The following is a 22068-nucleotide window of genomic DNA, read 5'->3' as shown; positions in this document are numbered from 1 at the left end:
TGGAGGGTGCACTGGAGGAGGCAGCCTTAGAGCTGACTGGGAAGGAAACTGCCTCTTTAGGAGACCTGCCTGAGCTTGTTGGGTGGCAAGTTGAGGGTGGGCCCATCAGTGAAGACTTCTGCAAGGAGCAGAAATATTGCCCAGCCCTAGAGATACTGAGGCAGCACGCCGAAGCCCAGGCAGCTGGTTACACCTCTGGAGTCCACCTTATTTCCTGGGAGAACAACCTCCCCTACAGTAAGGCCAAGGTGTTTGTACATGTGAAACCATGTTTTCTGGCGGTTCCCCAATGTTACTTGGTTGAGCTCATGAGACACCTTTTGCAGGACATCTGCAGCAGGACAAGACCGTTGACAGGCATGTCTCCCACTGTTAGTGGTCCCGATTGAGTACATTATCATATGTTTTCTGTTGGACTTTTTTCACCTGCCAGGAAAGTGGGAAGACACAGAAGAAACTCATGGCTCCCCTGACTCCCATGCCTGTCATTGACATCCCCTTTGAGAGGATGAGCATCAAAAAATTTTGGCTTTTGGAAGCCAAATTGTCTTGGGTAACAGGTTTTTACTGGTTTTGATGGACCATGCCACAAAGTACCGAGAGGCCATTCCTCTGATGACCATAAATGCACCTGCAGTGGTTAGGGCCTTGATGAGGATTTTTACCTGAGTGGGTTTCCCCAATGAAGTGGTGTCAGACAGATGTCAGACCAACTTCTTGTCCACGTACATTAAGTCCATGTGGAAGCAATGCCCATGACTAATGGGCTTGTTCATAGGTTCCACAAGACCCTCAAGGGCATGAATATGGGCCTCCCAGAGTCCATGAAGGCAAAGTGGGATGTCCTCCTACCCTGCCTACTATTTGCATACAGGTAGGAACCACAGACATTAGTAAGGTTCATCCCTTTTGAACTCTTCTATAGTCACCTTGTAAGAGAAGCTCTCAGTTTGGTGAAGGAGGGGTGGGAGAAAGCTCACAAGAAGCCTTCTCAGGATGTAGTTAGCTACAAGCTAGCTGTCCTCAACCAAATGCAGAAGTTCTGGAAGAAGGTTTCTGAGAAGCCATCCAGGAGGTGATGAAGAAATGGTATGACCAGAAGGCCACTCTGGTCAAGTTCCAGTCTGGCTAGAAAGTGGGGGTGATGGAGCAAGTTGAGTTCAGGGCCCTCCTATAACATTGGACAGGGCCCTATGAGGTGATTGAGATGAAAGGGAGGCCAACTACTTGGTGGACATCAAGAGCCCCAGAAACTCCCTACAGGTCCTCCATTTCAATTGCCGGAAGAACAACTATGAGGGATCTAAGGTCACCATGTTGTTGCTAATGAATGATGGAGTCAGGGAGGACAGCGAACCTCTACCCTGATCTCTTGTCATCCAAGGAGAAATATGGGCCAGTGGAGGGTGCAGCAGAGGCGCTGTCACCAGCTATAGGGAGGTTTGCCTCTTTGTTCTCGCTCTGGGCTTGCGCACTTGTGTACCAATTATATTGACGCCCCCCTGCCAAAAACAATATCTACAGACTGTCAGACAAGGTAAGGGCCAGTATCAAGGATGATGTCTCTAAAATGCTGGAGATGGGAGTGGTTGAACTCTCCACTAGTCCCTGGTCCAACCAAGTGATGCTGGTTCTAAAGGCTGCCCCATCAGACACCACTCCAGAACTCCAGTTCTGTGTGGACTACAGGGGGCTCAAGTCAGTTACAAAGAATGATGCTCATCCCATCCCCTGAGCTGATGAGCTCACTGATCAATTGGGGGATGCCAAGTTCCTGAGTACTTTTAACTTCACTTCGGGGGACTGGCAGTGTGCTCGGGCGGGGTGGGCTAAAGAGAGATTTGCATTTTCTACACCAGTGGTCCACTTCCAATTCAAGGTAATGCCTTTATGGCCTGAAAAATACTCCTGTCACATCCCAGAGGCAGACAAATCAAATTTTGGCTGGAATGGATGCCTTAAGTGTTGCTTACCAGATGAAATAGCTGTCTTCAGCAGCAGCTGGGACGACCCTTTGTTTCACCTCCAAGAAGTGCTTCAGGCTCTGCAACAGGCAGGCCTGACTATCAAGGCCAGTAAGTATCAGATAGGGCAAAGGTCAGTTGTGAGCTTGGGACACCAGATGGGCGGGGATAAGGTGAGCCCTTCTAGGCCAAGTTAGAAACCATCATAGCTAGGGAGCGTACAAACTGCTGATAGATGTGAGGACCTTTCTCTGCCTCACTGTTAACTACAGGAAGTTTGTCAAGGGGAATGGCAGTACTGAGCAACAAAGTCCCGGGCACATGTAATTGGGGTCAAAGTATGGTCATGGATTGTCCAGTGTAAATGAACAGAATCTGGGGTCCACACCAGAATGATAAGTTGAAATAAATTGAATTAATGTAACATAAAAAAGCAACCAGCCAACACGTGTTTCGTCACCTATGGGAGTGAACCCGTGACTTCATCAGGGCCGCAAGCCGGTGATAATTCCAACCCGGCCGGGTGTCCAGAAATGAGAAAATGAGGAAGATAACATAGGCACCGCAATGGGTGTCACCAATCAGAGTAAGCGTTGGCGAATCTTAGAAGTCCATCAAGGGTGTTGAGGAGCCGTGTAGAAGCATGAAAAAATGGTCCAGTGTTCGGCCTGAGGAAGGCGGGTAGGCCTGATCATGAAGGTCCTGAGTTGTAGGTGGAGGAACGGAGTAACACCAGTGCTGAGTCGCTGTCCGGATGCGGACAACATATGCAGAAGTAGCTTGAGCTCCTTCTTCCGTCATTACTAAAAAATCCTTACACCGACACAGTATCTTAGGAATGAGCTCGATCAAAGAAGGAGCCAAGGAAGGTGATCTGGATAGAGGCATGTGAGAAAGCCTTGGACTCCCTCAAACAGGCCTTATGTACAGCCCATGTACTCTATGCCCATGACATTTCCAAAGAATGTATTGATCAAACTGATGTCTCAGAGCATGGTAGTATTGTTGCTGATAACTGAGGGTGGCCTGGACCAATCTGGAGGCTTTATTAGCAGGAAGTTACTTCCCCGGGAACAGAGCTAGAATGTGATTGAGAGAGAAGCCTTTGCTGTGGCCTGGGTGCTGTAGAAGCTGAGACCATACATGTTTGGGACTCACATCCAGGTTTACTCTATTTTTCTAATTTGGTGCAAGATCCTTTGTGTGTGGTGTTTTTTCACTTTATTATTGTATGAAGTGTTCCACAAATGCTTTACACATTGCCTCTAAACTAAGCCTGACTGCTCTGTGCCAAGCTACCAGAAGGTTGAGCACAGGTTAATTTGGGGTTTGACTGTGACCTCTCCATGACAAGGATTGTGGTTGCGGCTTGAGTAGGGTTTTACCCCCTTCAACCGGTAATCCAATTTCATACACACAGAAATAGGCATTCTTGTATTGCAGGGCATTTCAACCGCATTCCTTCCTTTTTTCAATCCGGACCAGGCAGGTGCGAAAACAGCCGAATTTCCTGCAGCTTTGTATCCACTTACAACAGATGGGGAACAAGTGAATTTAACCTATGCTTAGCCAACCATGCTCCTTCCAAATTACTCATGAGGGCAAGCTCAAAATATCTGCCATTGCATGACTCCAAACATTCAGATTATCTAATTTATGCTTCCATAATGTGAGCATTGCCAACTGCAAAGGGCCTTCTTTCACTCATTGCAATGGAGACAACGCTAATATAAACGAGGAAACACAACTTTTTACAATATGCAAGTGTGAAATAGTGAATGTGTATTTAATCTTACAGAAGTGACTATTGGTTACATCCTCATGTGCCCACTGCACCGTGAAAAGTGCCCGTTTTCTCAGGGGGCACACGTTTTGAATTACTGCTCAGTCAGAATAGTAATAATTGTGCTTAAGTGGAGTTATCTAAGACTGCTATGCATGACATCTTTTGTCATGTTGTTTGCCTTTCATTTGACTGGTCCTTTCTTTTGATGATTTATTTGATTGCAATATTGGAATGCTAATATGATGTGCTTTTGGAATTCATTAATTTAGACAGACCCTCTCTGATGTGGTCACCAAAGCAACACACAGTATCTTGGTTGTGTTCCTCCATTGCCAGGCCCCACCCCAACACTAGCAGTTTGCTCCAGTGGCACCCGTTTTGTAATATGGGCAGACAAAATAACAACTACTTAGGTGTAGTTGCCTGGTACTTAAGTGTAGAGGTTAGGCACAAGACATCGGGGAAACACTAGCAACCAACTGAATGTATGGATGGTCTTATGAAATACTTTCTGATGCTCTCAGGTGAAACACATTAAAAAGGATAGCCATTTCACAGCTCTGACATAAAAGAACTCGGTCAGCAAGAAAGACCGGAAAAGGAAGTACGTGGGATAACTTCGCATTCTTCAAATACATAACACGTGTCCAAAACAAAAAAAAGTCACCGAATAAATTGCTTAAGAATAAGAGCAAAATCAGTATGTCTGAAATAAAAATGCAATCATTGCAGACAGGTTATTAAAATCCATTAAATCATAAAAGATAACAAATGTATCGCACAAACTACGATAGAAGATGTCTAAGTCAAAGAACGAGTGAAGTCTCTGGCCTAAGAGTCAGTAAGAATGCGGGAAAGTATTTAAGATATGTACATGTAATAACCGAGAAATATTCTTACCCCGCACTATTAGTTTCAGTGATAACTGATTAATACAGTTCATATCTTGTAATACTAAATTCAATACCAAGAGCGGTGATATGCTTCCAAATTCTCATTCAGAACGTTCAAGACGTTTTTTTTATTTTATTGAAGTTTGTGTACATTATTTTCGAGCATTGCAAGTACATTTAGTCAACTTAACCAGCATAACAACACGTGGCGTAAAAGGTACAGTAGTATACACATTCCGATAGTTTAGTATACATGAGTTATAATGCATGAGAACAATAAACCAATATGACCCAGCGTAGCTATACATCAGAGTCAGGTGTTGCTTCATTGGTGTGTGAGCGGGTGTACTGCAACAGCGGTTCCCAGATGTCCTTTGGCTGGACGTGGTGGGCACTTCCTCTGCGTATAGAGCTAGGGATTCATGACAGTATACCATGTCTGTTAACCAGTACGTAGTACAGGGGCAATCACGGCTCTCCCAGGACATAGCCACCTTGTGCTTCAATCAATCAACCATTTGTAGAGCGCGTTACATACCCGTGAGGGTCTCAAGGTGCTGGGGAGGGGAGAGGGGCCTCTACTGATCGAACAGCCAGGTCTTGAGAAGTCTCCTGAAGGTCAGCAGGTCCTGGGTCTGTCAAAGGCTCAGTGGGATGGTGTTCCAGGTCTTGGCGGCGAGGTGGGAGAAGGATCTCCCGCCAGTGGTTGTTCTTCAGATTCGCGGGACGGTGGCGAGTGCGAGGTCGGCGGAGCGGAGCCGGCGGTTAGGAATGTAGAAGGAAAGTCGTCTGTTGAGGTAGGCTGGGCCAGTCTCGTGGAGTGCCTTGTGTGCGTGGATGAGGAACTTGAAGGATATCCTCTTGTTGACGGGCAGCCAGTGCAGGTTTCTCAGGTAGGGGGTGATGTGGCTGTGGCGTGGAACATCAAGGATCAGTCGTGCTGAGCCGTTTTGGATGCATTGCAGTCGTTTGATGAGCTTGGTCGGGACTCCTGCGTAGAGGGCGTTTCCGTAGTCGAGTCTGCTGCTGATGAGGGCCTGGGTGACTGTTCTTCTTGTATCTGTTGGGATCCACCTATAGATCTTACGAAGCATGCGGAGGGTGGTGAAGCAGGAGGAGGAGAAGGCGTTGACTTGCTTGGTCATTGAGAACGTTGAGTTGAGGATAATTCCCAGGTTGCGTGCGTGCGTGGTCGGTGGGTGTCGGGATCGCCCCGACTGCCGTCGGCCACCAGGAGTCGTCCCAGGCTGATGGGTTGGAGTCGAGGATGAGGACCTACATTTTTTCCGAGTTTAGCTTCAGTCGGCTGATCTTCATTGAGTCGGCGACAGCCTGCATTCCTTCGTGGAGGTTGGCCTTGGTGGTGATGGGGTCCTTGGTGAGGGAGAGGATCAGTTGAGTGTCGTTGCGTAGGAGATTATGTCGAGGTTGTGCCGTCGGGCAACGTGTGTGAGCGGGGCCATTAAAATGTTCAACAGTGTCGGGCTGAGGGAGGATCCCTGGGGTACGCGCAGTGCTTGGCAAGCAGTATCGCTATTTTAATAAATCTGCACAGCATTCCTTTTAGAGATGGCACCAGGCCCAATAAGCATACATGTGGGGAACAATCCAAAGTGATGCCGGTCATGTTATGCAGCACTGCAAGCACAGATACCCAGAATTATGCTATTTTCCCACATTCCCATGCCAAGTCCCAGAAGTCCCCACCGGGAGCCTTGCACCGCTTGCATCTGTCATGGTCTCTGAGACCGCATTTAAGGAGTTTATGTGGTGTATAATAGGCTTGGTGTATGTACTTAAAATGAATTAATCTTAAGTTGCCATTCGATGTGAGGTCCTAAGTCAACTGGCAGAAGTATTCCAAGTCCTTCTGTGTGAGTGGTGGATCAATTTTGTTATTCTATTGCTCCATACTCTTGTTGTGATGCTACATAGTTTCATCTCTAGCGGCCCTGTATAACTTAGTCAACAGTTTTCATATTGTGGGGCAGGTGAGCAGTGTGTGTAGGGATTGCAGTGTCGGGGTTCTGTCGGAAACGTCGGGTAGTGTGCACGCAATGCCTATGAATAGTAAAAAGGAACACTGGTGACTGATTGAGTACATAACTGAGGTCCGCCTGAGTTATAAAACTACCCTCTGGAAAAATGTCCTGCATTTTTCAATGCCAGCTACGGTTATTGTGCGCATGACACCCTTCTCATATGTGACTGATAGGTCTGCGTGCTGTGTCAAGGGCATCAGTGGGGAGTACAGCGAGAGTTTGCCCGCCCTGTGGCCTAGTGCCTGCTAAGCAGCAATAGTGGCATTAATGGAATTAATTTCTGAGTGAGGTATGCCCCATCACGTGTGTGTCAGTATAGAACTTAGAGGGATGGGATGTGCATCTCCATCCTCCACAGCTACATGCAGGATATAATCATGAGTGCTGTACCAGTAATAAGCAAACTGAGCCTGTGCTGATAAATAATAAAGGTGTATGTCAGGCACACTGCTGTAATCCAGAGTGAGGGTCGATAGACTAACTCGTGCTTGTTTACCACCCCATATCAATTTAATTTGTAGCGATCAAAGTGTTTTGAACAGCATTATGGTGGGAGGTATGGGGATGGATGGTGCTAAAAAAGTAAAGAAACTTAGGCAGTATAACCATTTTTATAAGTGCCATGCGATCAGCCAGTGATAGTGGCAATCGTATCCATCGGTCTATTTGTTGTTCTAGTTTTGTGCAGGCAACACCGTAGTTTTCACGGGTCACAATATCTGGGTCACGGTGGACACATACCCCAAGATACTTTACGGGCTCCAAAGTCCACGCCAGCAGAAATTCCAGCGAATGGGAAGAGGTGGAGGCAGGACTCCGATTGACTTAGACCAGTTGATATTGAGGTCGGAGAATCGTCCGAAGCGGATATATTCTTGCAGAATCAGAGACAGAATAGTCTGAGGCTCCCGCACAAATAGGAGCATATCGTCTGCATAAAGTGAGATGATCGCAGGGCGGTGGGCAAACTGCAGTACCGCTGCTCTATGGCATGGTCGAATTATACAGGCGAGGGGCTCTAGCGTTATTGCAAATAATAGTGGTGAGAGGAGACAACCCTGCCTTGTGCATCTGCGGATTGGGATGGGATCTGGGGTGACCCCCTCTATGCACACGCAGGCTGATGGGTCGGTGAACAGTAGTTGTATCCAATTGATGAAGAGTGGTGGGAAAGCCATCCGTTGTAAAATACCGAAAAGTAGCTCCACTCGATGGAGTCAAAAGCTTTGGCTGCATGTAGCATCACAGCCACTGCTTGTAAAGTCGGGGTCTAGAATATGATGCATGGCCAGCAGTGTCTGCAGGTAATTTGATGTGGACCGTTCCAGGATAAATCCGGACTGGTTCGGTAGGACAAGGTTAGGCATTAACGGTGTGAGTTGAGTTGCAAGAATTTCCGCGAAAAGCTTTGCATCTAAGTTTATGAGAGATAGCGGGCGATAGGAATCACATTGGTTTGGTGGTTGATCTTTTTTAGCAAAGAAATTATAAGGGCCTCAATGAGTGTTGAAAGAAGTATGCCCATCTCGTAAGCCTCAGTGTACATTTCAATAAGATGGGGCGTCAATTCTTCTGCAAACTCTATATAAAACTCACAGGTGAGTCCGTCAGGGCCTGGGCTTTTATTATTTGGGAGGGATTTTATTGCTGTTTTTATGTCATCCTCAGTTATAGGTTGGCAGAGATAATCCCTTTGGTCAACTGAAAGCCATGCAAGCGCAATATCTGATAGGTATTCATCTAATCCTGTTGGCTGTGCACTAGTCTGTGAGGTGTACTTGTCTGTATAAGCTGTTCGCAACTGCGAGACGATGTCTCTGGTCGAGTAATGATCTACCTCATGGGAGTCCATCATTTTTGTGATGATGTTTGTGTCTTCCCAGGCTTTGATTTTGAGCGTTATTGTGTGCCCCAGTCTGCCCCCCTCCCCGTACGCACAGGCAATGTGGTGCCGGGATAGATATCAACTTTCATCCTCTGCTAGCCTGTTATGCTCCGTGATTGAGTCCTTGATTTGGGCCAGGAGCACTGTGCTGGGGGAACACTCATAGGCTCTCTCTAAGCGCTGCAATGTGTTCAGTCTTTTCCAGCTGGCCTCGTATGTCTTTTAGAATCCCCGCTGCCGTGCTAATGCACACTCCACGTATCGTGGCTTTGAAGGCTTCCCAGAGGATGGCAGCACTCTCCACATATCCCTTGTTCTGCGTGAAGTATTGTGTTATAGCCTCCCAAATTGTGTGGGTGTATAGTGGACCCAGCAGAGCCGCAGAGCTGAAACGCTAGGTTAACTGACAGGCAAATTTTTGTGGGAGATGTAATTCTAGAATAACTGGGTAGCGGTCTGACAGAGTTCGAGGGAGCACCTCTATATCTGAACCCCAATTAGTACTGATGGCACTCATGAACCAATAATCCAGCCGGGACCAACAAGCATGGGCAGTGGAGATATGTGTGCCAGTTATCTTCGCCGGATTGCGCAGTCGACATGCATCCGATAAGCCCAGCTCCCCAATGCCTTCGTTAATAACCCTGGCAGATCTGGGGGAGTGTCCCGCTACCCCACTCGATTTGTCCTTGCTCAGGTCTAAATGGGTATTTAGATCCCCTCCCCATACTATTGTGGCATCCAGCCAGTCCCGTAAAATATAGAATATGCGCTTGTAAATGTCGGGGTCTTCTACTTTGGGGTTGTATACATTTACCAAAGTAATGAGCACCCCTGCCAATTTACCATGAATTGTGGCGTAACATCCTGCTTCGTCTATGCAAAGTTTTTATCATAATAAAGGGCAAGATTTTCTTTATTAGGGTTAGTACTCCCCTGGCATATGACGAATAATTTGAGGTCTGCCTGTAGCCTGCCTCTTGGCGCCCACCCGCGCTTCAGTATGACATGTGAGGTGCGTTTCCTGGATGAGTGCGATGTTTACACCATGTTGTTCTAGGTAGGCCAGTACCTGCCGTATTTTGGGGGAGTTAAGACCCCTCACATTCCACATTGAACATGCAATTTTTTCATGAGCCAAAAAAAATTCACGCATCATAAATGACATGTACCTAAAGCATCTGTTCAGTAGTATGCACCAAGTGTTCCAGCAAGTCTCAGTACCTTTCAGCCACAGCAAGAAGTTCCCACTACCCCCCACCAACCCCAATCCCCCACCCACTTCAGCAGCCCCAACCTGCCAAAGCCATCCCTATCCCCAAAACAGTAACCCATAAGAAAAAGGGGCTGCCGTAGCAGCTGTGGGGAACACCCATGGGAGAGCGCTGGAGCGCCAAATCACTCCCAGATGTAAAGGGAGGTGGCCAGAGACATACAACGTAGTGACCCAACCTTCACTAACTAGAGGTCTATACAGGTCAGCAGTGATATCTAGAAAATTAAGAAACATATAAAGGATATAAATGGTCTTATCTGCCGATTCAGAGTTCAGGCCAGCATGCAGGGGAAAGCCGCATCAATTGCAACGTGAGGTATGCCTGCGTTAGATTCCCACCAGGATGTGTTACTAGAACTTTCTGTGGTCGATGTCCATCATAATGCGAATAGGTTATCCCTCTGCAGTGCATTGTGAAGAGACGTCGTTGTCGTCCTCATCTTGGTTAAGGGAGCTCTTGGATTTCCATTTTAGTGTCTTAGCAAAGTCCATTGCACGTTTCTGCGAGGTGAAGTGCTGTGATTTGCATTTCAGCTCAATTTGCAGTCTTGCCGGGTACAGCATTGCGTAGGAGACTTTTTCCACCATGAAGATTTTCTTTGCTGGTTGGTATTCCTTCTGTGCTGCTTGTACCGCCACGGTGAAGTCTTGGTAGAAAGCCAAGGAGTTGCCTTCGGGAACTATGTTTTTTTTTTGCTGGCCTTGTGGAGAATGGCATCCCGGTCTCTGTAGTTGAGGAGACGTGCTATTATGGGACGTGAGGGGGTCCACGGTGGGGGTCTGGCTGCCAGGGAATGGTGCGCACGCTCGATTATCAGCACAGGTGATAGATTCTCAGCTCCAAAAATCCCCTGCAGGAGAGATTCAATGTACGTCTCAAGGCGACCCGTGTTTGTGAATTCTGGTAGGATCGTGATGCACTGGTTATTGCACCTTGATCTGGCCTCGAGGTCTTCATTCGTGGCCTGGATCAGCACAAGCACTTTTTCCATGGCCGACGTTTAGATGCCAACTGTTGAAGCCCAGCCTCAGTGTCCGATATTCTCGTTTCTGCCTCCGGAATGCGTAGGGCCTGCTTGTCTAATTTAGTGGACATGTGGTCCATTCGTAGGTGTAAAGTGTCAATCTTGCCATCATGCTTTGTAGGCTGGCCTGGACAGCCACAAGCGATTTTTCTATCGGAACATAAGCTGTCCGTTGGGTTGTCCATTTCTGAGTCCGACGGGCACGTTGATGAGACTTACTTGATTCGCGTGGTTCAAAGGTGAGGCGAGGTGCACTACTTTCTGTTTTACCCGTTGTTTAGCGTGGGACTGTATACCTGGTATACTTGGAAATAGGCAGGGGGCAAACACTATTCTTGCGCACGTATCAATAGTGGGCAGTGAGCCCTCTTATGCGTGGTTGGTATTTAGAGTGGCCTTTACTGTCTAGACATAAGGTGTCCGTGATTAATGTTCATGTACTTGCAGGGTCACAATGCGACAGCTCTCACTGTTAAACATGTCAACATACAGCCTGCCACGCTGAAATATCTGTCCCACCTCTATGAAGGTGAGGGTTAGTTTAGTGCTGTGTTTGGTCTCACATGCCCCTACAGTTCCAGGTATATCCCGATAGTGCAGAGACAATGACGTGCTGATTCCCATTGCACGCTTAAGGAGGCGATGGTTAGCTATTTTGGGGTTACGACGGCCACAAGTCCTCCCACTGACAGCTTGTACCTAGGGAGTTGAGGCGCTTGTTGTCAGTTCAGCAATCGGACGTTAACTGAAATTTGTGAAGCTCACCTCTGTCACCAAGGGTCCAACATGCACTAGACATTGAGACCGCATCTCCGGGCGCAGTAATTAAGCTGCGGGGAAGTCGGTTATGGGGGACCTAGGGGTGCGTGTATCCCTTCTGTGCGCCGCAGGCTGGGAGCAAGGTAAATAGAGGCCTCAACAGCAGCGGGGCAACACAGAGGCGTGGCGGGCCCAGAAAGGAGCCAGGTTCACGGCCTATCAGCGATCCCCAGGTACCGGCAATCATATTTGCAGTATTCCCCCTGTATAGGCCCGGCCGGGATTACACGATCCGACAGCCGACTTGGGTCGCTGGCTCGGATTTGGATGAGGTTGACTTCTTCCCAGCTGGCTCACTTTTGTTGCACCAGGAGGTGATCGCTCGCTCACCGGTCTCTCGTAGCGCAGCAGCGGGGAAGGCCGGCTCTGCACAGCAGTCCAGCGAAGCGGCGAGGCAGTCCGCTTCTCCCGATGTGGCATGCACTCACCAGCTCCATACGGCACCCGAGACTGTCAAACGGACCCTACAGCTCCCGGCTCCACTATGTGTGCGCGCCTCTCAATTTTGCCATCAGCAAAGCGCCAGCCTTCGGTCCGACACTAGGCCGCCATCTTAGGAGATGGGCCCGTCAGGAAATACTCGGCACACAGCGTCGCCACAGCCGCTATGTCCCAGTATTTCGCCGCTGGTGATGGCACAATGGTGGCGCGTTTAGCTCCTGCACCCCGTAGTGATGTTTGGGGGCAGATTTAGCAGGATTGTTGATGGATGGGGCTCCGGCCGGCAGAGTTGCACTAACGCACGGCCATCTTGCTTGGCGCCCTCTGGCGCCCGCCTCAAGATGATTTTTCTTGGAATCAAATTAAAATTTACATATAATTTTGCACTGCTTTTCACCACTGATTAAAAAGTGGTTTCGTTGCACACTGGTTCTAGCAGGACTGCCCAGTCCTCCCAAAGAATGCTGGTATAGGTAGTCAAAAGGTTTGTTACTCACTGTTGAAACTGGGTGCTTGCATGTTCAAGTGCAGCGCTGTGCTTGGTAACCCTTGACACACGTTTTATACATTCAGGGGCATATTCACAAGGAGCTATCAATGAATTAACTGCACTTTATCGCAGCCAAAGTCGTGAGAACTTTACCTTCCCATTCACAAGCTGGTGTTAACAGCCCACAGCTCCAAAAAACGCCGCGACAACACGTCACCTCACCATTCATTTTCATTTCAAAAATCTTTATTCGAATTCTTGAAAATTCATAAAAGCACATATATAATTATACAATTCATAAAACTCCATGATAATAATAATAATTTTCATAATCAAACACTGGTAAGTCGAACTTAAGCATTTTCCATCATCTTTCGAGCACGAACTGCAATTTTTAAGAAAGTGCAGGTACGACAAATTATCTCCTCATTATCCAGTGAAAGCAGCAACTAGTAGGATTCATCCAGGGTGATTGGTCTATGTTTTTTTAAAAAGGGAATTAAAAGCCATTTAGCATATTTCAAATAATAGTTACATGAAAAGAAAAAATGTAAGTCATTTTGGTCGCTTAGCCCATTACAGGGGCAGCTTATTTTGTTCAAGCTTAGATGGTGCCCCAAGGGAAAGTTGAACAGATATCTAATGGATCCAGCCCTTAATCGGAATAAAAGACTTCTTTCCCAATGTGTCATCGGTAAAATTAAGTACAAAGGTAAGGGATGTCTGTATAGTCCCATATCCATGTACTTTACAACTGTAGGTTTTCCTGATTCTGTCCTAATTCTACCCGTTGTATAAAGTGCATAAAGTGCTTCCTTTAATTCAGTTTTGTTCACCGTATTAACATTGCTGGGATTGATGAAGATATTATCTTTCCCTATCTTACACAAGCTTTTGTGGACAGACGACAACCATGGGATCTCCATCCCCCTTTCACAACTCAAACAGTCAGATATAATTTCTTGGGTCAAAGTGGCCGAGTTGTTCCTCCATACCGAGTGCCAAAATAGCACTGGTCGGGCTTTAATAAAATCCGAAACAAAGGGTAAGTTTAATTCGCTGTGCACAATATAGTTAGGTGTAGAAATAGGTGTGCCTAAAAGCTTCCTGCAGAACCGGTTTTCTTCCCGCTGTATATGACAGTTATCTCCAATGCCCCATACTTCTGCCCCGTAGGTAGCTACGGGTACACATTGTAGTTTAAAAATTTTGACAATTGCTTTAGTGGCGCCTGATCTTTTAGGTCTAGGGATACTTAAAATTGAGTTAATGGCCTTTGAGAATTTGCTCGTGGCCTGGGCCAAATGCCCAGTCCACGAGCCATTCGCAGCAAAGGCCACTCCCAAGTATGGGAAGATATGAGTAGCAATGAGTCTTTCATCCCCCACCTGTATAGAGCTCAATTGTCTTTTCCCTGGGCCACATGACATTATAAAAGATTTTTTTTAATTAACCCGCAGATCTAAATCATCCATAAATTTCGTAAAACATTTTTCTAAAATACGCAGCGAGTTAGGTGTGCGGCCCATTAGGACCGCATCGTCTGGGTAAAGGAGGGCGGGTAACAGTTTACCATTTATTTTAGGGACATCCGGGGTGGAGTTTTCAAGATATTTACTGAGGCCATTAATATAAATAATAAAAAGCAGAGGTGCTAAAACGCACCCCTGCCTAACTCCCCTTTCTATTTTGATTGGCCCAGATAATTCCCCTCCCATCCCTATTCTCACTCTTGATTTTAGATCTGTGTGTAAAAAGGCTAAAAAATAAACCAAGGTGTCATCTAGTCCATAATCCAATAAAATAGACCAAAGCTTGGACCTGTTAACAAAATCAAAAGCAGATGACAGGTCCATAAATGCTAAATAAATAGAAGCAGAGCGAGCAATAGTTATATTTGTCAATAATTAGTTTAAGATTTAAACATTGTTCGACTGTGCCGACCCTGCTTCTGAATCCCATTTGACATGGTGATAGAATGCCGCTTTCCTCTGTCCATTCCATTATCCTATTATAAATAATGCGGCCCAAAATCTTTAAACTGTTGTCTAGAAGGGAGATCGGTCTGTAGTTTACGGGGTCAGACCTATCTCCCTTCTTGTATATAGGAACAATTATTCTAGTTCCCCAATTTTCAGGCATCGTTACTTGGGGCAAACTATTAAAAACGTTCACAAGCATTGGAGCACAGAGGTTAGGTTTCCATTTAATGAGATCTATGTGCAACCCGTCAGGTCCGGGTGCCTTATTGCCGAGACTCTGGGCAATTGCCTCTTCCACTTCCCCCAGGGTTATCTGTATGTTACTAAACTGGTCTGGAGATTCAAAAATTGGGTTATTTAATGGTAGGGCATAGATTTTTGCAAAATGTAGTTCCCAAACGCTACTGGCGATGGTGCAACTTATTGGTGTTAGTTGTTGGCCCATGATCCGGAGTTCTTTTACCGCGGGCCAGAATAAGTTGCTGCATTTCCCTCCTGCAGTTTCGGCTAGTGTTTCCCAGCGGTTGCCCAGAAGTGTATTTCTCCGTTTGTCTTGTGCTTATTTGTAGGCTTTCCTAGCCACACTAACATTTGACCTAATTCGGGGGGTCTCTGTAAGGGCCTTGCGCAAATTTCTGTTTGCTACAGAGCAATTGTGGTCAAACCACTTCGGATCTTTTTGGTCCAGAAGTGCTGGTACTGACAAAAGGGTTCTGACCATAGAGCATATTTTAGTAAAATGTGTAATGACATCGTGGCCTCTAGTTGCTATATTTGAGCATATATTAATTGATATCTGCTCCTCTTTTAATAGGGACTTAATAGTCTCATCTTTATCTATGTCCCTCCATTTCAGCCTCAATCTATCCGTGGTTACACTTATGTCCCTCGCCCCCTGCATAATACCATAGATGGGTCATTGGGCTAATCTTAGAGTGACTGTCACTGGATTGTGGTCCCCAAAGTCTGTTGCCACAATTTCTGTTACTAGTATGCGGTCCGCCATACCAGGGGAGACAAAGATAAAGTCAATAGTAGACGTACCTACTCTTCCTCTGTGCATGGGAGCCTGCTGAAATGTAGGTTGTTGGCCAAAGTCCATTGCATTGCTCATAATATGTTCAGTTAGCAGGGCTCTCAATTCAAATCCCCTCCGCTTGGCTGGGTCCCCCTGTCTTATTCCCATATCCCGTGTGTCCTTTGGGAGTTTTCCATTGAAGTCTCCGCCGAGTATGATCTCCAGACTTTCTCCATTACCTCGGCTGTCCTCTAGATTAGAGATAAATTTGAAAAGTGCCACAAAGTTTTTATTTGGGACAGTAATGAAATCATTATTATAAAAATGTATTAGGAGAAAGGGGACTTGGCGCTTATATTCAATAACCTGTATGTTGGTATTATTGGTATTTATATTCCTATAGCTCCCCCAGCCAGTATACTGAACCCCACAAACAAGCCTCCAACTGCTCGACCAAAGTGGGATTTGCGGGCCGCTAAATTAAAACAATGGAACCCATCAATATGTAAGTCATGTGATGCCCATGTGTCTTGGAACATTACTATGTCATACATAGAGATTAAGTGTACCCAGTCTTTATCCAAAAATCTGGGTTCAAGACCTGCAACGTTCCAACTAAGTATTTTGAGGTCATGGTCATTATGCTGCTTAATTGCTATGACTTTATTAGGGACACAGGTTGGTACAGTTAATTCATTTGCTGGGCTCTTTTGATTATGTGTCCCCTTACCTATCACCAATTGCCCAGGGTAGTTCTTAGCTTCCTTCCTATCCCACAAGGGGTTTGAAACAGTCAATTCTGGTCTGTCCTCTGGAGCAGTTATCACTATTACTAGGGGTGGGTTATCATCACCTTTTCCCATAATTGCTACATCTCTACGTGAATCAGGGGAATTCCAGGAGGCTGAAGTGGGAGTTTCCTCACACCGTCAGTCCACTTCCTCGAGACCTTCTTGTGCATAGAGAGCCTCAAAGCGGTTGTAAATAGGGATATTGAACTGGCTGGTATAAGCGTCCCTGTACCACCGTCCCTGTACGTGCTGTAAGTGCATATTGCGTTGAGCCATGGGTGGTGGGGGATAGAAATAACCCAGGTCTACTGTTTGTATCCTGCTCTCAAGGTTTCCTGCTCTCCAACCACTAATATGATTTACCACTCGCCTATCTTTAAAATTTACTACAACACAGTCTCCATCTTGATCTTTTTTCCTCTGCCCTATCCAATTTAATCTGCGGACATGGAGAATTCTACCGTCAACAAATGGTGGAATTGGCCTGTACCTATTTAGCCAGTAACTGACTTTATTTTTCAGTTCAAGGTAATTTTCTGATTTTGCTTCTCCTAAAACTGGTACCCCTATTAAAACCACAGTAAATGGGAATGATTCTGGTGGCAGATTGATACTCATGTGTTTATTCATTGGTCTTGCCTTATCAGGATGGTCAAATTGAGTCAGCTGCTCCTTGCCCAAGGCCTCATCTGCTCTTTTGTCTCCAACCTTCCCATTAGTGTTGCCAGTTTCTTTTTCCCTACTCTTGGGGGCAATAGGTATCTCCATTCCCTCTGCCCCTGGAGTTACTGGGAGATTGTTTAATGCATATGTGTGCCCAGTAATGGGTATTACGGGCGATTACATGTGTTCAGCTGATTTACGTACGCCGGGTATGGCTGCTAGGCTATTCATATTTTTGGGCGGGTGTATATGATTCGTGGTATTTTGAGTCTGTGTCGGTTTTGCATACTTTAACAACAGCTTATTATTCATCCGCGTGACTATTTCTATTTTTTCCAGTTTCTCCCCTATCCCCTTTACCCTTTCATACTGAGGTAACATAAGCAACCTCATCAAATGTTCCATCTTTGAAATAAGCCCCTCTCCACTGTTTGAATTATCCACAGCCTGACTTGCCTGTTCTACCGAAATGATATCAGGACTTATGGTTTCCTGAGTGATTGTTAGCATTGCGTGGTCTATGGAAGTTATAGTCTGTACTGCTCTGCTAATACTCCTAGATGTTTTAATCTTATTTACTCCCTTTTAGGATGTAATTTTTGCCTTATCAGCCCTTGATTTCCTATGTGCTTTGGTGTTGTTAGTAGGGGCTTCATTGCATATATTGGTTTTCCCCCGTGATTGGAGGCATTTTTGGTTTTGGACCTAGTCCTAGGGAGTGGGGTGTAATTACTGACTACGCTACTTGAGTCACTAGACTCAGCTAGTTCTTCTGCGGAGCCACTACTTTGTAACAGTCCTAATTTTGGCATAGAGATAAGTGAGCCCTCGTTGTCAATTACCAGATTATTTCCCCCTATTGATGGTCTAACTTGGTGGGGCGTGCACGATTTTGCTATGATTCCCATAGACGAACGCATATTAAATAGTAGTTCCGTTGACAGGCGTTTCTCAGTTAGAGCTATTTCTTTTTCGAGTACACTAGCAGCTCTGATGATGAAATTGTCAAGTGTTCCCGTAATGCTGCCACCAACCCCACCAACTCGCGCAGTATCCTTCCTTGTGCACATGGCCGCCCAAATCAAGCAATTATGTTGACAATATCATGAGTGGTACATACGTCCCAAGATGTTAATGATGTGGCCCAGCCCAGCCTCGAACAGTCGTGAATGGTCGCAAATGGTCCCGCCCTTGTCCCGGGCTTAACCCGGCGCAACCCGCGTGCGATCCAGCGACGCGGGGGGTAGGCGGAACTTTAAGCGCCTCCTGGCGCGATTGAAGGCGGCTTCCGGCCGCAAGGTTTGCTGGATCTTGTGGTCACCTGGCCGGTCTCCTTCGCACTGTGACCGCGCTCGAGTGCTGTGGAGCTGCGGCGGCGGGAGGAGACTCCAGTCGGCAATTCAGTCAGTGGTGGCAAAGCGGGCTCGATAAACGGACTCCAAAGAACGCCCCAGGTGCTTTCCGTGTTTTGCACTCCAAGGTATGTCTCCCGCTCCGCTGGGGGTAGCCGGAACTTTAAACGCCTCCTGGCGCGATTGAAGGCGGCTTCTGGCCGCAAGGGTTGCTGGATCTTGTGGTCCCCTGGCCGGTCTCCTCCGCACTGCGACCGCGCTCAAGTGCTGTGGAGCTGCGGCGGCGGGAGGAAACTCCGGTCGGCAATTCAGTCAGTGGTGGCAAAGCGGGCTCGATAAACGAGCTCCAAAGAACGCCCCAGGCGCTTTCCGTGTTTTGCACTACAAAGTATGTCCCCCCTCACCATTCTCAACAACCAGCCAGATCGGTGATAAGAACACAAAACACACGATAAGGCATGTTAGCAGCAGGAAAATAACACCTGCTCTGACCTGGTGTAAAGTCGGATGCCAGCCTGCACCACAAAAGGGAGCCGAGCCCAGGGCACCAGTGGAAGGGCAATAGTTGCCATGGAGCCCCTCATAATGCAGCCCGTACACCCAAGAGGGCCACAACATCCACCGCCACCACCCCAGGCCCCCCCCCCCCCGGAACACCCCACCGGACCACCACAAAGGCAGAGCAGACAAGGACAACGGCCCCCCATGAAACGAACCCGCCTCACTGACCCACCATCTGACAATATCGCTGTCCACTACAGGCTGAAAGGGACAACCATCCTACGCATCCTGACCATCATCGTCTAACAGGCCTACGGGACCAACACAGCAGACAACCACCATCCCACAACACACCGAGCTGCTGGCTGTGCTGCACCTGTTGGCCTCTGGCACACCCCAACCAACAACCGCCAGAGTCGGAGGAGTCTCACAGCCAGCCACATCAAGTCTCCCACACCTATCCTGGATATCACCATCACCCTGGCACCCCAGTCCCCATATGTCTAACACAATGCGCAGGAGCCGCTGGAGACTAAGCAAGGACCATACGCCACAGCCGGATGCATGCACGGGTTGGGGCAATCCACAGCACACATGTCACCGCAACAGGAAGCACACATCACACATCAATGTGCAGGCAACATCAGAACACCGTGGGACCTTCACCAATGTCGCCTCCAAATACACAGCCAATGTGCATGATCCCTTCATCCTCCGACAGTCCATTAGCAACCAGCGTTCCCAGGATGGCACCAAGGGAAATGCACAGCCCCTTGGCAAGTTCCAAATTAACACCCCACTCACATCAACTCCACAACCATGCAATCCACAACTCTGGCAATGCACGCATCACAAAATCACAACCAACATGCACATCAACATGCCCACCAACTGGACACGACAGAAAAACTTACAATGGTAACCTGGGCAAGCCGTGAACATGAGCCATCAACACCATGGCACATCAGCCACACAATAGCCCAATGTGGGGCGAGGTGACAACCAGGCATGTGTGAAGGATGCAGTAGAACCATGATTGGGAAAGTACACAATGCCAAGAGTGGCTGTGATGTTCTGGACAGACCACAGTATGCAGAACACACCCATATCCACAGCGACATACACCTCTGGTGTATGGAGTGTAGTGGACAGTGGATGCAACCATGTCACCCCAGCCAGTGGGGGTCCTCGTGGAAATGTTGCCTGTTATGCCCCCGTAAGCGTGGGAAGAGTGGGATGGCCCTGCGTACGCCAGGCCAGCATAGGGGCGTGAATAAAAAGCATGTCGCCCTGGGCGTGGTCCTCTTCCGGAAAGTCCCAACGTCTCTGCCAGGGTGGTGCCTCCCACCCTGCCACGAGTCCGACGCCATCCTCGTAAGCAGAGTAGCCTGTGATCCTGTGCACCTGCCATACTCCGCCCGCTAGACCATGAATCCGTCAGGCCCGCCACTGCACAGCCAGGTCAAACTGAACACCTGCCAACACCGGCGTGTGTCAAGGAGGGCCCACCACGTGCCTGTGTAAGCTCCAAATCCGAGGCCCGCGACCCTGCCAGCTTCTCAGACCATCGCTGACCCCCCAACACTAGCACACATTACCCCTTCCTCATTCACATACTACACCGGCGTCCTCTCCAGCCCAGTAGGTACCATATGTGAAACTGTCTCCTGGGTCCTGAATGGCAGTGACCCCAAATCTGGGCCAGCGGCCACAGCACCAGACCCCCGATCAGTGAGGCATAGTTCCATATGGGCATATTGTGACAGGTGGTGCCACTAACCCTGTTCAATGTCAGCCAGCGACACGTGGTGCCACATCCCTGTTCAGCGCCAGCCGGTGACATGTGGTGCCACAAACCCTGTTAAACGCCAGCCGGTGACAAGTGGTGCCACAAACCCTGTTCAACGCCAGCCGGCGACACGTGGATGAGGGACCAGGACTACCCTGCGGACCTGTAGGTCTCACATCTAGCACCTAGTAGCTAATCACAAATGGCAGAGTCCACACCAGTGGTCGCACGGAGAGGAGTAAGAGGAAGATGCAGTTCAGTCCGGACGAAAGCCGGGTCACAGTCATGGAGGTGACCGAACATGTGGTTCCACTGAACCTGAACTACGGAAGCCAGTGGGGCCACCAACCTATGCCGGCAACACTCGGTGAATGACCCGTGCTGACCACTGCCTCCGGCCTACACTGCTCTCGGCCTGGGCTGCGCTCGAGTAGGTCACAGATGTGGAACTGAACATCGAGTATGCAAAGGTAGAAGACATATCATTGCATGCAAGGAGATAGGCGTAAGAGGATGATGCGTTGCAGCTTAGCGGGAAAAAAAGGATCATCGTTACGGAGATGATCGTACACTACCAGCAACTGCCCTGGTGTCACTAACTCTGTGCAATGCGAGCCAATCACACGTGGCTGCGGGCAACTGCTGACCGCTCCCTCCGGCCTACACTGCGGTCCAGTAGGTCACAGAGATGTGATTTATCAATGGCAGAGTTCATATCAGTGTACCGGCATTATCGCAAACTACATCCCCTCACAGCCTCGGTGCCACTAAGTCTGTTCCCCGACATTCATGGACACTCACTGGTCGTACATTGGTGGCGTCTGAGTCTATGGACTAGGGCCTAGTTTTCATCCTCATGTAGCTGATACCAAATTGGTGGTGAAAACGAGGCTTGTGCTTTCCACCCCACAAATTGCTGCTTCCAGATAAAATCAAATCTTCCGCATCTTGCCCTGGAGGACACCTTCCACTGTCCCCAGCAACCCTTCGCAACATACACCTCGGACATTGATGAGGACCCGCTCAGGTCGCATGGCCAATCTGACTGCACCGCAAGTCACCCTCCCGTGGCTGGGTGCCTGTGCCGGCCCCAGTGCATCTGGTTCCACTAACTCTGTGCTGGTCTTGGCCGGGACCCCTTCTTCTGAGATATTGGATGGCATCTGAAGCGTTGGCCTTGGGGTCATCAATGCCATTTCTCTGTGGCCTTGCGCTGTACACAGCCTCCGGGCCCAAATGCGTCCCACCAGGGCTCACACACGAGTCCAGACTGGCCCTGACATCGCATCACAGCAGGAAGCACATGCAAGGACCACCTCCAACCACCATCTGCCAGAGTCGAAACGGTGGT

The 22068-nt window shown here is 48.0% G+C and overlaps 1 protein-coding gene across 7 annotated transcripts in view; it reads right to left on the bottom strand.

The window, feature by feature from the left end:
• The window catches only part of LAMA2 (laminin subunit alpha 2), a 3430794-nt gene that overhangs the window by 2506233 nt on the left and 902493 nt on the right, over nucleotides 1-22068 (bottom strand). The window lies entirely within an intron of this gene.

This window comes from Lissotriton helveticus, chromosome 6 (genome assembly GCF_964261635.1).
Source record: "Lissotriton helveticus chromosome 6, aLisHel1.1, whole genome shotgun sequence".
Taxonomy (NCBI): Eukaryota; Metazoa; Chordata; class Amphibia; order Caudata; family Salamandridae; genus Lissotriton; species Lissotriton helveticus.
Note: the sequence above shows the minus strand (reverse complement) of the source record. Positions and strands in the feature narration are given on the sequence as shown.